Source organism: Leucopleurus acutus (genome assembly GCF_964270905.1).
Source record: "Leucopleurus acutus genome assembly, chromosome: 7".
In the NCBI taxonomy this organism is placed as follows: domain Eukaryota; kingdom Metazoa; phylum Chordata; class Mammalia; order Artiodactyla; family Delphinidae; genus Leucopleurus; species Leucopleurus acutus.
In genome coordinates this window covers 15,576,692-15,592,926 of record NC_139150.1, presented here as the reverse complement: position 1 = coordinate 15,592,926, position 16,235 = coordinate 15,576,692, and positions in this window count along the sequence as shown.

Below are 16,235 nucleotides of genomic sequence, written 5' to 3'. Positions count from 1 at the left end.
GAGTGGGCATCATCAGAAAATCTACAAACAACAAATGCTGGAGAGGGTGTGGAGAAAAGGGAACCCTCCTGCACTGTTGGTGGGAATGTAAACTGATACAGCCACTATGGAAAACAGTATGGAGGTTCCTTAAAAAACTACAAATAGAATTACCATATGATCCAGCAATCCCACTACTGGGTATATACCCAGAGAAAACCATAATTCAAAAAGACACATGCACCCCAATGTTCATTGCAGCACTATTTACAATAGCCAGGTCATGGAAGCAACCTAAATGCCCATCGACAGATGAATGGATAAAGAAAATGTGGTACATATATACATTGGAATATTACTTAGCCATAAAAAGGAACAAAATTTGTTGAGACATGGATGGATCTAGGGACTGTCATACAGAGCGAAGTAAGTCAGAAAGAGAAAAAATCGTATATTAACGCATGTATGTGGAACCTAGAAAAATGGTACAGATGAAACGGTTTGCGGGGCAGAAGTTGAGACAAGATGTAGAGAACAAACTTATGGACACCAAGTGGGGAAAGCCACAGGGGAGTGGGGTTGGTGGTGTGATGAATTGGGCGATTGGGATTGACATGTATACACTGATGTGAATAAAATTAATGACTAATAAGAATCTGCTGTATAAAGAGTGAGTAGGAGTCCATGAGGTGAACAATCCTCTGTGTGGCTCATGTGAAGAACAAAAAAGTTTTTTTTGCTGAATTACAGATTTGATAATACAGTGATGAAAATTTTAATTTGTTTGGATTTGAATTTGCATTTGTAGAAAAAAAGACTGGATTCAGACTGTGAATGGACTGATTTACCAATTTAAAGAATCTAGAATTTACCCCACAAGAAAGTCAAGCGTTTAAGTTCATTATTGTGTTGGTTTTCCTATAACAATATACGGACATAATGTTTGTACCATGAAGAGAGATCTGTTAAAATTCTCTACTTTCAATTGTAGGTTATGCTGAGTGTGTCTTTTGGAATTTTGTTTGGGTTGAAATAAACAGAAGGGGAGATCTGAAAACAATGTAAATGAGGCTCCTTAAGAGTGTTCATGTATCAGATAAACGTCAAATGCTCCATGTTGGGCTTCTTGATTCTGAGGTGTTTAGTGCATACACTTGGTGGTGGTTTCTGATCCAAAATGGGAATCTTGCCGGAGCATAGATAGCCCTTACAGAAGGAGGGTGACAGGAACTCAACTATGGCCTTTGAATCCTTTGCTGTGAGGCAGCCTTTGGTCTTTGCTGCATTGTGCCTTTTTCCTGCAATAACATCAGATTTTTAAGCATTGTCACTTTAGATCCTATATGTCTTTTTTAACAATTGAACTCTGTCTGACATCTTTAAAGCAAGTATGAATTTTTAAAAAGAATAGTCCCTTTCAAAATTATTTCTATATGTGTCGGTTTTAATTTGGGCCTCAGAATATGAACTTACAATATTACATTTACCAAAAGTAAAATTAAAATGTGTTTTCTTTGAAAATTAATAGAAATTTGACCTTAGAGTTCACGTTGTATAGTATGGTGAGAACTTGGAGTATAAGAATTCAAATTTATGAATGGCACATTTATTTATATTTACAAATATATAATTCCTAAAACCTTATTATAAACATTAAGTCTCCTATCAGTTACAGAAACAAATATTGAATCAGCAATTATCAAACTTTCATTAATTGTGAACTGAGTTATTCCATAATGCAAAGTAAAAAAACTTTTTCCAGGAAAATATTCAGGACCATATTAAGACATAGATTAACATTTATGTTGCTCACTGGAATATTATTGTAATGGATGTCTTGCACAATGTGTATTTGCTTAAAGATATATCTTAGTCTAGATAGCTTTGAGGGGCATTCGATGAAAGGTATAAAATCACTGTCAAAAATAATGACAGCATCAAGCTGGATTTGAGTTCAATTTATCTTTTCATGATGGCTATAAATAAAGGAATTATTTGATTTGAATTTAAGCTAGCAAAGCTTATTGGGGGATGCATATCACATTTTTTATCTTTTAAACTCTGATATTGAATACTGAGGAAAATAAGGTACACAAAGTATGTAGAGTGAAAAGTATCTTGCATAGCAGTTTTTGGTAACAGAGCCTTTACGAAATTCTCCAAGGATCAAGAGAAGTTGAGCAGTGAGCACTACATAATTTCACTGATCAAATGTTTATATTGTTTATGGTAGTATTCATAGCTGTAACTAACTCCAAATCTTTAGAGAATTTATTTCTCACTCAAGTTAAGACTTACAATTCAGAGATTAAGACTTTGTCATATTCTAGGGTCCCAGAGGCCTTTCCTTTCAGCCAAGAGATTGGGAAAGAAAATGTGGAGAAAGGATACTTATTAACCACTTTTTCATGGATAAGATACACATCCCTTCTGCTTACACACCAATTGCAAGAACTTGTACTGTGACTCCAACTAAGGGAGCTAAAAATGTAATCTCTAGTCAGGTCAATTTTTCCCTTTCCGCTGCACTGTCAGATGGGATCTGGTGCAGAATCGATCATCCCTTGGCATCCATTTTAGCTGCTATATGGCACTAGAAGACTAATAGTGATATTTGGTACCATTGCTATATAGTGTTTTCCACAGTTCCAAGGATGCAGTCCGTTGAAATATTTCATGAATAAAAAATAATTTCAATATTGTTTGGAAAATAATCTATGTAATAGTCATCTGCTTAAAGATTTGCTATTCATATTGATACATATCAACTCTAAAAATACATAGCGTGGGCTTCCCTGGTGGCGCAGTGGTTGAGAGTCCACCTGCCGATGCAGGGGACTTGGGTTCGTGTCCTGGTCCAGGAGGATACCACATGCCGTGGAGCGGCTAGGCCTGTGGGCCACGGCCACTGAGCCTGTACGTCTGGAGCCTGTTGCTCCGCAGCAGGAGAGGCCACAGCGGTGAGAGGCCTACGTACCGCAAAAAAACAAAAAAAAACATAGCATTTCCAAAACATATAAGTTCTAAAAAAATCCCACAAAGAAAAACCTGTTGAACTTTAAATTTGTATTTTCAAAAAATTATTGCATGTTTATTGATATATAATTACATAAAGTAAAATTGCATATAGTTAAATGGTTTGTTCTGAAAATTTAGACATAGGCATATACCTGTGAAACCATCGCCACAATCGAGATAGTGTGCGTATCTCTCTTCTCCCCAAAAGTCTCTTCATGCCTCTTTGTAATACCTTCTTTTCTGAACAACTACTGATTAAATTTCTGGCAATATAAATTAATTTGCATGTAAAAGAGTCCAATATAAATGGAATCATATAATAAAAGCAAAAAATATTGCTTGATCTGTGTTTTATGGCCTAGAATGTGGTCTATCTTGGTGAATATTCCTCGTGAGCTTGAGAAGAATATGTAGTCTGCTCTTGTTAAAGGAATATTCTATAAATGTCAGATAAAGTTGATGGGTATTGCTGTCCAGGTCAACTATATCCTTACTGATTTTCTACCTACTTGATCTACCAATTACTGAAAAAAAAACAGTATTGAATTTTCAGTACAGAATTTTTCAATAATAATAGTGGATATGTCTCTTATTCCTTTCAATTGTATCAGTTTTTGCCTCATGTATTTTGACTCTTATTTGTACTTGGCTCTGTTAGGTGCATACACTTTAAGGATTGTTATTTCTTCTTGAGGAATTGACTTCTTTATCATTATGTAATATCACTCTTTATCCATGATAATTTTCCTTTGTTTTGAAATCCACAAATCTGTATTTTCTTTAATCTGATGTTTCAACATTACCATCTAGGTCTCTGATCTTTTACTCCTTGAATCTGACCTCCATTCCTTTATCCTGTTGCCCTCCTTCCCCTGCTGAACTCCAGAATTCTCCCTCGGAGTTTCCACTGAAGGGCTTCGTGAGTGTCTTTATCTTTCTCCAGTAACCACAGCCAGCCCCTGGCTGTGCTTCATTTCCTACAGAAATTCAGCTGCTTGGGTACCTATTAGGAGCAGCTGTTAGACAATCTGGAGGGCAAGCCAATGATGCCTGACTTGGGGCAGGATTGCTGATGGAGAGGAAAAGCGGAGGCATTAGAGGCATCCAGAGGCCTTGGATGGAGGGTCTCAAGGGGGATATCCAAGAGGAAAAAGACATGACCAGAAGTCTCGTTGTCTGGTGCCTCCTCCCCTTAGGATAAGGGTACTGTGGGTTGTTCAGGCATAAAGGCCAGAGGCGGTGAGGGTCAGTGAGTTGGTAGTAGACACCAGTCATTGGAGCCACACCTGTGAGAGCTACTTTCCTCCAGGAAGAGATAGTACTTCCTGCTGAGCTGGGGACACATTTCCACTCCCTAGTCCACCTTGAGAATGATCTTCAGGCCCCAGAGGTGGGATGAAAGCAGAAGTATTTAAAGCTGTTCAAGCAATCCCTGGAGAACTGCAGTGTGAAAAGCAGCGCTCTGCTGGAAGCAGTAAATGCTTGTTCTGTCACAGACACTGTGTTAGGAACTTTTTGCTCTTTCATTTAGATCTCACAACTTGGTCTGAGGTGTGTGTGTGTGTGTGTGTGTGTGTGTGTGTGTGTGTGTGTGTGTGTGTGTGTGTGTGTGTACACACGCATGCATATCCCTGTTGTGAAACTGATTGAGTGAGCTAACTATTTTTTACATCACACAGAGATTAGAGGATGCATTTGTTTTAACCAATGTCCCTTGGACCAAACTCCTAGCCCCTAACTCATAACTGCCACGGGATAGGGCAAGAGTCTTCAAGTCCTTTCACAGTATTTAGAGGTGCTGTTTGTATCTAGCAGGAGAGCCAGGACATATGGGTGAAAGTGATATGGTGACCGAATTCCCCTGATACAATTCTGAACTTCTTCACAAATGAAGATTCAAGACAATTGGATGGGCTGCCTCACTAGAGTAGTTTCTTCCCGATTGATTGGAGGCATTGAAACAGAAGCAAGGCAGATATTCACCTGGAGTGTCCTTATGGTCATTGATGCACAATACAGAATGGGCTAGATGATCACCAAGGTCCTTTGCAACACGAAGGATTTCTGATTCTCTGACTGCCAAGTTTTAGCTTGTTTTAACAGTTGGTGCTCTCAAGACTTCACAAAGCATGCAGTATTTCTCTAGATTAAGATTGCTTGATATCACATCCCTCAAACCCTAAGAGAAACATAATAAATTAAATAAATAAGTAAAACAAAAACATACCACTTAATGATCCCTCATGTAATTCCAGGCACTAAGTGCTTTGTGTACTTTAATCCTCACAACTCGTTGGGAAGTCTATGTTGTAATCATTTTATAAAGGGAAAGGGGAACCTGAGATTTGGAGAGGTTTATACAGTTTCCTCAAGTTCAAGGATAATAGGTAGCAGAAGAGGAAATGGTACCCAAGCCTGTCGGCTGCTATAGCTTTGTTCCTTATCATTTTATTATACCAGTTTTTTCCAAATGTTAAAATTTTCTTCTTCTTCTTAATAATAATAATATATCTGAGGCTTAGATTAAAAGGAATTTCTCATGGACTAATGGTTTCTTAGGTGCCCTGTGCTCTCATTGGACCTAAACAAATTCATTTAATACAATGATCCTCTAAAGTCATTATTATTATTCTTATTTTATAAATACAAAACAAAGAGAAATGAAGACATTTCTCTTTGCCACTCATATGATAATTGGCAGAACCAGATACCTTAACAAACCTGGATGTCTGCAGTGAACCACTCTGACTTGGCACATAGGACTGGAAAAGTCCACGGTTATAAGGCAAAGTGACTTGCTTGGACCCTCAATACTTGGCAAATCTGAACCTAGAATCCATTTTTTTAAGCTTTAGTTAATTTTTTTTCCACACCAGCAATGTTGATCATAAAAAGTCAATAAGACAGTGTGGCTCTGTTTATTATAACTAACACTTCAAATCTCATTTTCTCGTTCATTCGTACTGTCTATACAAATGTAATAAGTATTTGCTGTGTGTGTTATACAAGTTGCTAACATCAAGCAATTTTGGGTAAATCTGTCTAAGAGAAAAGAAAACCTATGCCTGGGCTCTGATACAGGAATCAAGTCCAGAGAAGGTCCCGTCCCACCAAGAGACGTTGATAGTAAAGGATGGCTTTTTCCCTCTGAGTTCAGACTTACCTCTTAAACTCAGCAAAAGAGAACAAGGGAATGAAATGACTCTGAAGCACATTTTGAAAGGGGAGCAATGTTTCTCTCTCTGGATTTTTTGAAGCAATGAAAAGATTTGTAGACATATAGGGGAGACAGGGTCGATCTGTGGAACTCCAATGATTTGCTTCAGTCTTCTGCACATCTCATATGTAGAGTTTCTCTCAGAAACTATGTAGAATGCAAAGCAAACTCAGCAGTCCAATGAGCTGTCATAGGTGAGTTGGATTCATCCTCATGGGCTAGAGACTGGTGAGGCTCTTTTTCCTACCACTATATTGTGAGGGAAGCTGAGGGTCAGGACATCTGGGTGATTTTCATATTCTAACACAGTGCTTCCCAAAAGGTGAATTTGTACCTTGGGTGTCTTCTGAATATTTGTATGTAATACTTAGGATGATTGAAAATGTTCTCAATGTGATTATACGTGGTACATAAACCCAGCCCTAAGAAAAAATGAATCACATGATGAGAAAATTATTTTCGTTTTAATTCTCTTCCAATCCTTCAGATGAAGTCAAGGAGAAACCACCATTTTGGGGCTAATAGGTCTTTAACACCTGATTTCACCCTCCTTTTTTTTTTTTAACAAAGGAAACGCAAACCTCATACTGAGAGTCTAGGACCAAAAAGAATATCTATCTGAGATGCAATCAAATGTAATTGTTTTCATTGGATTTAATGTTAAAGCAGTAGTTGGTCCTCATTATTTGCAGAATTCACATTTATGAATTCACCTAGTCACTAAAATTTATTTGCAACCCCCAAATCAATACTTGCAGCATTTTTGCTGTCATTTGTGGACACGTGCAGAGGGGTGGAAAAAACTGAGTCACCCCACGTAGATGTTCTCAGCTAAGGTTGAACAAGGTGACACTCTGCCTTCTTATCTCAGATCTCATACTGCAAACAAGTATTCTTTATCATGGTCTATTTAGTGCCACATTTTTCTCATTCTTGTGAGGGGTTTTTTGTTAGCGATTTTTCTGTTTAAAATGGACCCTAAGCATAGTGCTGAAGTGGTATCTAGTGTTCCTAAGGCACAAGAATGTGTCTTAGGAAAATGCAAGTGTTAGATAAGCTTCATTCAGACATGAATTACAGTGTTGTTAGCTGTGAATTCAATAGTAATGAATCAATAATGTATGTTAAATCAAGTATATATTACATAAGGTGTCTTTAAAGAGAAACTCACAGATACAAAGGTTATGCACTGATTGGTTGATGAGTGACCAGAGGCTCTCAGAAACATAACCCTGTATTCCCCTTAGGTGCAATGGTTCAACATTTGCTAATCTGTGCTTGTGGAGACTATACAACATTACTACCATGAATAATGAGGACTCCTATACTACTTCCATTTTAGTCAAGGGATTTGGACCTTCCGTTTATGATGGTGCTATTTAAAGTATCCTTTAAAATAAATTCTTTAAGTAAAAAAGCATTATAAAATAAATAGTACATGTTTTTGCTGTTATAGCCAAACTGAAAAAGTCTGAAGTTTTCAAGTCACTGCTTTTTTGGGTAACCCGCCAACATACTGAATTAATCATTGAGCTTCTGTGCCCTTATCTCTAAAATGACAATACCTTTTCACATAGTGAGGTGCTTCTGAGGAAATAAATAGAGGAGCACTTTGAAGCCTATAAACAACCTTCCCAATATGAATGAGGCATCGTTGCAATCATTGTTACTGCCTGTTGCTGACAAACTGTGAGGATTACCAGCTACTCTGAGCTCCTCTGCTACTGCAGTTCCATTTGTCAGAAGAGAGAGAGAGAAAAAAAAAAAAAAGACCCACACCTTCATTACCCACTAATAATGAAAAAATAATGACCTTTTTTCCCATGTTGGTGAATATTTTTCCTGTCAACTCTGATATGCTCATAATGTGGGCAGACAGATTATTTATGACCAGGGAAATTAAATATTATTTCATTTCTCCTAATACAATCTGTGGCGTCTCCCAGCTCCCAATTCCTTCCCATTAAGGTTATTGTCTTTTCTGCTCCAATTGGCCGCATGCTGTTGGGTTGTAACGGCACTGGCAGGATGCTCGGAGCATAATGGAGGTGGGAGAAATGGTGTAATTTGCAAGGCTGCCTTTCCCGTCTCTTCTAAATGAAGACATTTTGTCCCTGCAAGTCAAAACCCATTTTGATGAGTCTAGTTGCATTTGGACTAATGGAAAAGGATAGCGACAGCCATAATGGGTTTCATGAACTGGGTTTTCTTACTCAGAATCGGGAGGGTCATTTAAGACCATCTGTTTCAAGTCTCTAGTTTTGCACACGAGGAAGCTGAGAGCAGGGGACTCATGTAATGAAGTCTGGTGAGAGAGCACAGTTTTCCATTGCCAAATCCCATTCTAATAATTATTCTGGATTTTGACTTATATCTATTTCAGGGGCCCATGCTTTTTCTAAGCACCTGGAGATATGATGACATTGTGTAAGGTCCAGACACAGGAATGTTTCCTTCATGACTCTGCGCCTTTGCTTATTCTGTTCCTTCAGGTAGTTAGGTGACAACGCTCCTCATGGGACGGGATGGGGTTTTGTTGGGCTCGCACGGCAGCTTGCCTTTTCCCTCTGCCCCCTCTGGCTTTCCTCCCCTCCTTTCATAGGTGTTGATTTCTAATATAAGACCCCATCTCAATGCCTGCTCCGGGGGAACTTAACCTGTGGCCCAGAGGAGATGACATGTAAGGTCCTTCCTTCCCTATTCTTGTATTTGTTTCACACCTCCGGTGTTCCAAAACTGATGAAGGTCTAGTGTGTAAGATACAGTCCCTGACAACTTAGAGATCCTACTGTGAGGGTAGAGATGGACGAGTAGGTACAGTTATGTTGAGCCAAGATTTAATCCAGACCACTCTTACCTTTATTTATTTATTTTGCGATACGTGGGCCTCTCACTGCCGCGGCCTCTCCCATTGCGGAGCACAGGCTCCGGACGCGCAGGCACAGCGTCCACGGCTCATGGGCCCAGCCGCTCTGCGGCACGCGGGATCCTCCCAGACCGGGGCGCGAACCCGCGTCCCCTGCATCGGCAAGCGGACTCCCAACCACTGCGCCACCAGGGAAGCCCCATTCTTACCTTTTGACTGGACTATGGCAATATGGCCCTTGCTTGATCCCATTTCTCATCTTGTTCCCACTTATTCACCCAAGTCAAAACCCAGATTTGATTATGTCAGTTCTCGGCTTAAAATCTCTCAGTGAAGCACCATTGCAGTTCAAGTAAAGCCCCGGTTTCTCATTTAGCCCTGCCTATTTCCCCAATATCATTTCTTTCTAATTTATTATTCCTATTAACACTGACCTGTTTTCAGTTTCTCAACCCCATATGTTCTTCCCCATCTCAAAGTTGCCATACCTGCTTTTGCTTCCATCCAGAACATTCTTCCTCTGCCTTCTCTGAGTGACTGACACACTCCCATTCTTGACACCTTGTTTTCTTTGCCATCTCCTCAAGGCTTCCACATAGAGTTTTGCAGGTTCTATACTACAAATCCTAGGTGATGCCACTCACATTGCTAGTCACTGTTGATTTGTATATTTATTATAATTATTAGATGGTATTTGTCAATAAAGACCTTGAACAAGTGATAGCTTTTACTGATTTGCCAGAAGTCCCAAATAGTCACGATAAGTGGAGGGGGAGTACATCTCCTTAGCCTCCTTCTTTGACCACTGGATACAATTTATTCCCTTTATTGTCATTTTAATTGTTTATTCATTTGCTTGCTTACTTTAGTGTTTTTCCACTGCATTAATTATAAGCACTTCATGGTTAGGAAGATAATTTTTTTCACCCACAAGTATACTGTCTGCCTTGCAAAGCGCCTGCCATATAAAAAGTGCTCAATAAATGTTTGTTGCAAAAAATTGTTATTGAGTAAGTTAAGGAAGGTGAATGGGGGTGGGAAGGGGGGCATTTGGGCTGAAGTATGAAGTAAGCATAGGATTTAAGTACTGCTCCAAGAAAGAGAGGCATTTTTGGTGGTGGTGGAGAGCAGCCCCATATCTGTGAAATGGGACAAAAACACCTGTATTAAAGGAATATGCTTGGGCTTCCCTGGTGGTGCAGTGGTTAAAAATCCGCCTGCCAATGCAGGGGACACGGGTTTGAGCCCTGGTCTGGTAAGATCCCACATGCTGCGGAGCAACTAAGCCTGTGTGCCACAACTACTGAGCCTGCGCTCTAGAGCCTGTGAGCCACAGCTACTGAAGCCCACGCACCTAGAGCCCGTGCTCCACAACAAGAGAAGCCACCGCAATGAGAAGCCTGCACACCGCAGCGAAGAGTAGCCCCTGCTCACCGCAACTAGAGAAAGCCCGCGCGCAGCAACGAAGACCCAAATGCAGCCAAAAATAAATAAATAAAATAAATAAATTTATTTAAAAAAAGGAATATGCTCACAAATGTAAAGTGCTAGCAAAATACTTGACATGGCAACACTTGAAAGACATTTCTGTTAGCATTATTCTCTACTATGGTTAATGTATAATAGAAACGTTACTTTCATCAATTGATTTTTAAGTACACAATTTAAAAAATACAAAAATCAAAAGTTTATTATTACCTTGTCTGGTTTGGAGACTTCTCTGGAAGAATTTAGATTTTATAACTTTTGGGTTACGTAACCACCTTGCAATTTATATTGAAACAGTGAAAAAAAAATAGACTTTACAGAAAATTACACACATACATAGCCCAGGATGCTGGGAGAGTGATTGAAGAGAGTACCAATGTTTTTCTTTCTTATGGAATTTTGCTCTCCCCACCATTGCCATGATCTGCTAAACCAATGCCCCTGGGAGGCCAAAGGAAGTTAGACAAAGTCTACATCACCAACATCAGGGCTCTCTTTAAACTGCACAACCAAAGGAAGAACGTTCAATGGCAAGTTTCCAGCAATTCCCTTTTATATCTCCAGACCTAGGAAGACATTGGTACCTCAAAAACACTTTTGAAACATCTTCTGTGTTAAGACGAAAAACATTACCAACTTCAAAATTCCCAAGTTCATGGTGAGGACTAAGTTGAGGTCACTTGCTATTTTCTTCCAAGTAGCTGATCATCCTTCCATTTCTCACTCTTTCTTTATAGGTCAGTGGATTTTTTTTCATATTAAATATATTCTATAATACATTGTACTTTCCAAAAAGCCAAAAGCACACACATACAAAAGAAAAATCAACCTAGATCTTAACAACTTCCATCTTTCCACAAGAAAATAAAATGCTATTGGCAAAGCTTTGGGTTGCTAAATGATTTGGGTATTAGAGAAAATATGGGTGGCAGAATGAAAAACAAACAGAAATTTAAGTTATTAAATCACCTCCCCCTTGCATCAGATGGTATTTAGCTATTTTCTTTTGATTAGGCTAAATTTCATTGTAAATGATAAACATAAGAATTTTACTTTTTCACTAAGGCAAAATTCTGTGACATGGTTGAATAAGCTTTTGCCCGTAGGTAGCTTTGTATCTGTGTATTCTGGCAGATCTTCAGGATCCTAACAAGAAATCATTCTACCTGGAGGCACAGTGCTATCTGTAGCAACACTGGTGCTGCAAGGTCCTAAGTGCCAATTAAGATGCTATTCTCCTTACGGCCCAAATCATCCTTCCCTTCTTCCAGAGACCACACAAAGTGAGCCTAATTCACCTACTAAATGAGTCAGGGAAACATACCTGAAAGCAGTCAGTTTTTTAATTCAACATCCCAAGAGGTTGATGAAGCATCTTGCCTTTTTCTATGGTATAAAGTACAAGGAATCCTAACCAGATCTTTACTCTGGAGGAGATATCCCCAGAACTCTAGAAACTACTCTGAGGTCCACTTTTTCTCAGAGTTTATTGTGCACCTGCTGACATGCATGTCTCTTATGGTGACAAAGTGGTACCTGCTACTTTCTCCTCAGCAAATCAGATTAGCATGATGTCCTCGATGTGATAACCATAGCAATGGCCGTTGTAGTTCTGGCTACTATCTGTTGAGTGGTTACTGTGTTCCAGGCACTGTTCTAATAACCATACATGTATTAGCTAATTTAAAAGTCTCTATACCTCCGTGAGGTAGATGCTATTAGCATTTCCACTTTATAGGTGAGGAAATTGAGGCAACAGGATACTAAGTTACTTGCTTAAATTCACACACCCATCACATGGTGGAGTTGAGATATGAAGGTAGGTAGTTACTCTCAGACTTGCCCAAGGTAAGGGAGCAAATAAGAACAGAGACCATTTAAAATGAATCAATGCCTAGTTTTCACATAAGAGAACTATTGACATGTTCATTCTGATGCTATAATTTGACATGTCATCACATTGGCTATTTGGTTGTCATTGACTTTAGTTTTATGGCTGCAGAAGAGAAAAGTTTTCTTTGTTTTGTTTTTGGTTTTTTGTGTTCCTTAATTCATAGAAAATCCCTAGATTTCAGTCCATGTTTTGAGCTAAGAACTTAGGAATTTGTGCACTCCATTGTCTTTCCTTATGGTTTTAAATTGTGATTAGGAGTAAACACCTCACCCTGCTGCTCCTGTCCTTCCCACTATTTTATGCCCATGACAGTGCGGTTCCCAAAGCTCTGACTTTTTTTTTTTAATGGGTACTTCATTCTAGGAACACACAGATGATACTTTAATTAGCTGTACCACTGCTTCCCGCCATGGGCATCCAAATTCCCTTTCCTGAATTCTAACAGAATTACTACTGCCTTCAGCTCCAACTAGGTCAGGTAATCTATCACAACTTTCTCCTTTCTTCTTGTGGACCATTGCCTGTAACCCACTCCCTGGTACTAATCTCTGTATTACTCATGGTATTTGGTTGCTAACAACAGAAAGAGAATGGATACTTTGGTGATAAAAACAATTTATTGGAAAGATACTGGGTAGCTTACAAAATTAACCATAGACTAATCAATCAGGGTTCTAAAACATGCAGCAACCTAGAGAAGCTAGGCAGCAGGAGATACAACTGTGGGCTGCGCACAATAGGCTCCTTGCTGCAGCTAGTGGGGGGATTACGGATGTCGCCATTTGTCACTGGACCCTCACACCACTGCTATCACAGGGTTCTTGGTGCTGCTGCCAGCCTGAATAATCCTTTTCCCATCCCTGCATCTCTGCGTGTTTGCATCAGTCCCTGAAGAGTCAAAGTCATGGGTGGGGCCGTCTGATTGCCTATCCTAGGGTCCTATCCCAGCAGGGGCAGGGGACCTCTCCCTGTTTTTTTCCAAATGAGCAATAGGTTTGAATATGAGAGAGTTATATAAATGGCAAATTTTAGTGGTAGAAAGTAAGTAATAAGTAAATTTTAAAACTTGTTCACGTGTTTTAATCAAGGGAAAAATGTGAGTTGAGTAAAGGGAGAAGTTCTTCTAAGAGATGAAGTAAATGAAGATCATATGGCCACCATCCCACAAAACTTCACACATAATCTCTCACAATCCATCATAAATCACAGCTGTATCCAAGGTGGGACTTTTATTCATTCATTACAAAAGCACTTACTAAGGACTTATTTTCTAAGCAATGCTGTGTTAAGCATTGTGAGCTCAGCTCCTAACCTCAAGGAATTGACCATATAGTTCATTACTTTTGGTGACCCAACAGAATGAAATCGTTGACTGTCTTCAGTTTTATATACATAAAATTGAAACTCATTATGTCTTTTTCTGCTATTATATTGACAGGGGACATTTATTCATCCTGTACACTTCAATACCAATAGGAAAGACCTTGAGCAAGAAAGGCCAGCCAAAAAAGAAGAGAAAAGGGGTTGGAAGATTGGTATTGGGTGTAAAGTTAGAGATTGGGGTGTTAGATCTGCTCTTAGACCACGGGAGAGTCCTTCAGTAGATTAGCGAATCTCAGCTTCAGCCTCTCGATGTGTTAAATGGAGTAACACTTGAATCTACTTGTCTTATCTGTTTACCGAAATAAGATAGGATTCTACCTGGACTGGGCTTAACTTTGGTTCTTCATAGTAGACAAAGAGACCTACTTTTAGGAGCATCAAGTGACAGATGCTGACAAAGTATTTTGCAATCACACTTCATTCCCTACTCTAAGCTATCAGAAAACATCTAGATATCACTTCATTTGTTCAAGTGGTTTCATTCTCTACCATTTTTTTTAAAAATTAAAAACCCAAGTCTTACAATCATTCCCACTGTCCATACACACACATTTTTTTAAAGTGTTAAGCGGTCAGTCACAAAGCTTCTGTTGCAATTGGATACTTAATTGAAAACTGAGAAGTTTTTCCTCCTATTTTATTATCTCTTCTGTAGACAATGAACAGTGGGTTCTGATTAGAGCTAATTCTAAGTTTCACTGCTAAGGAAGAATACAAATCCCCTATTGCTTATCCTTTTGTACAAGATAAAAATTTCTTTTCCTGGGGAACAAAATTTGGAAAATGTTTCTTATTCCTCTGGACCCTTCTTCTCTCATTATCAAGAGATGGTAGATTTCTACCAATTCTAATTGGTAGAATTAAGAGAAGGAATTCAGCATGATCAGCTCAGAACCTTTGTGGCTCTCCCTTCAGAGTGTCAAGACACAGGCTTCTTTGTTCACTTGTGTCCTAAACTTATAGGAGATTGGGTGATGTATAGAGTAGATGCTGAACTTCCAAGGGACTGATACACATTTTAGAGACTAAATTCTCAGGAAACCTAACTGTGGTTGCAGATGAGGTTACCAATTCTAATACAACTTTATCTCTAATAAGATGAACATTTTGCTGTCTGTTTGATTCCTTTGTCTATTTCTTAATGTGGCCACACTCAGGAAGTAGCAGGATGTTACTTATGGGATCTCTGAAAACTCTTAGCACATTCCTTCTGTGGCAGCAGTTTCATTGAGCAAGTCCTAATCTACTCTAATAGCCATATTATCAGCACATGCTAAGCATAATTTCTAGAGAGACAGAGGTCTCACAGGAGCGTGGTAAGCATTACAGAGTCTTTGTTTTTAAATACATGCAATTTATTTCTTTTTGAACAACAAATCTTTCTGCCTTCTTTTTTTTTTTTTTTTTTTTTTTTTTTTTTTTTTTTGCGGTATGCGGGCCTCTCACTGCTGTGGCCTCTCCCATTGCGGAGCACAGGCTCCGGACGCGCAGGCTCAGCGGCCATGGCTCACGGGCCCAGACGCTCCGCAGCACGTGGGATCCTCCCGGACCGGGGCACGGACCCGTGTCCCCTGCACCGGCAGGCGGACTCTCAACCACTGCGCCACCAGGGAAGCCCTGCCTTCTTAATAAGTATACTTTGCTCATCTCACCTGATTTTTTCCCTCTAAAGAGAGGAAACCAGCTCTAATTTTATGGCAAGTATCAGTGAGCTCTTTTAAGGGAGACATACAGAGGATTTAACTAAAATTCCCCCAGAACCCCTGTTTGGGGTTTTTTGAGGAGTAAATTAGACATTCTAAGATACTAGATTGTATTGATAGAGGTCCCCAGGATAGGCCTTCATCCGGGGTCAATCAAATGACACCTTGAAAGGAGGCTTTTCCCCTGTGATCATTAGATGATTCCCTAACATATATGTAGCCTGCAGATACTAGATTATACACAATATGATGTGATTTTGCCATAGCACGGTAGTTTGGATTTCACAGCATATGCTATGCTTGAATAATAAGAGGGAAATTGGTTTTTAGTGACGTTACTTAAGAAGATTGATGGACTATTTGTGCAGGGGCAGACTGGTCCTTTAATCCCAGGTCCTTCTTGCTAAGAGCCCAAACCACATCAAATTAACCTAATTCATTCATTCATTTGTTTATCGTCCATCCATGCACTCATTCATTTAAAAAAATATTGTCAGTTGACCGATTTCAGGCATTTTTTCAAAGTACTAGAAATAAACAAGTCAACAAAACAGATAGGAATCTTGAATTCTAGTGGGAAAGACTGGCAATAAACAAAATACGTAAGTAAATTTCAGAGAGAAAAAAATAAAAACAAGAAAGAGGTGTGTCCGATGAACAGGGGCAGAAAAGGTGTTTCATTTTTAA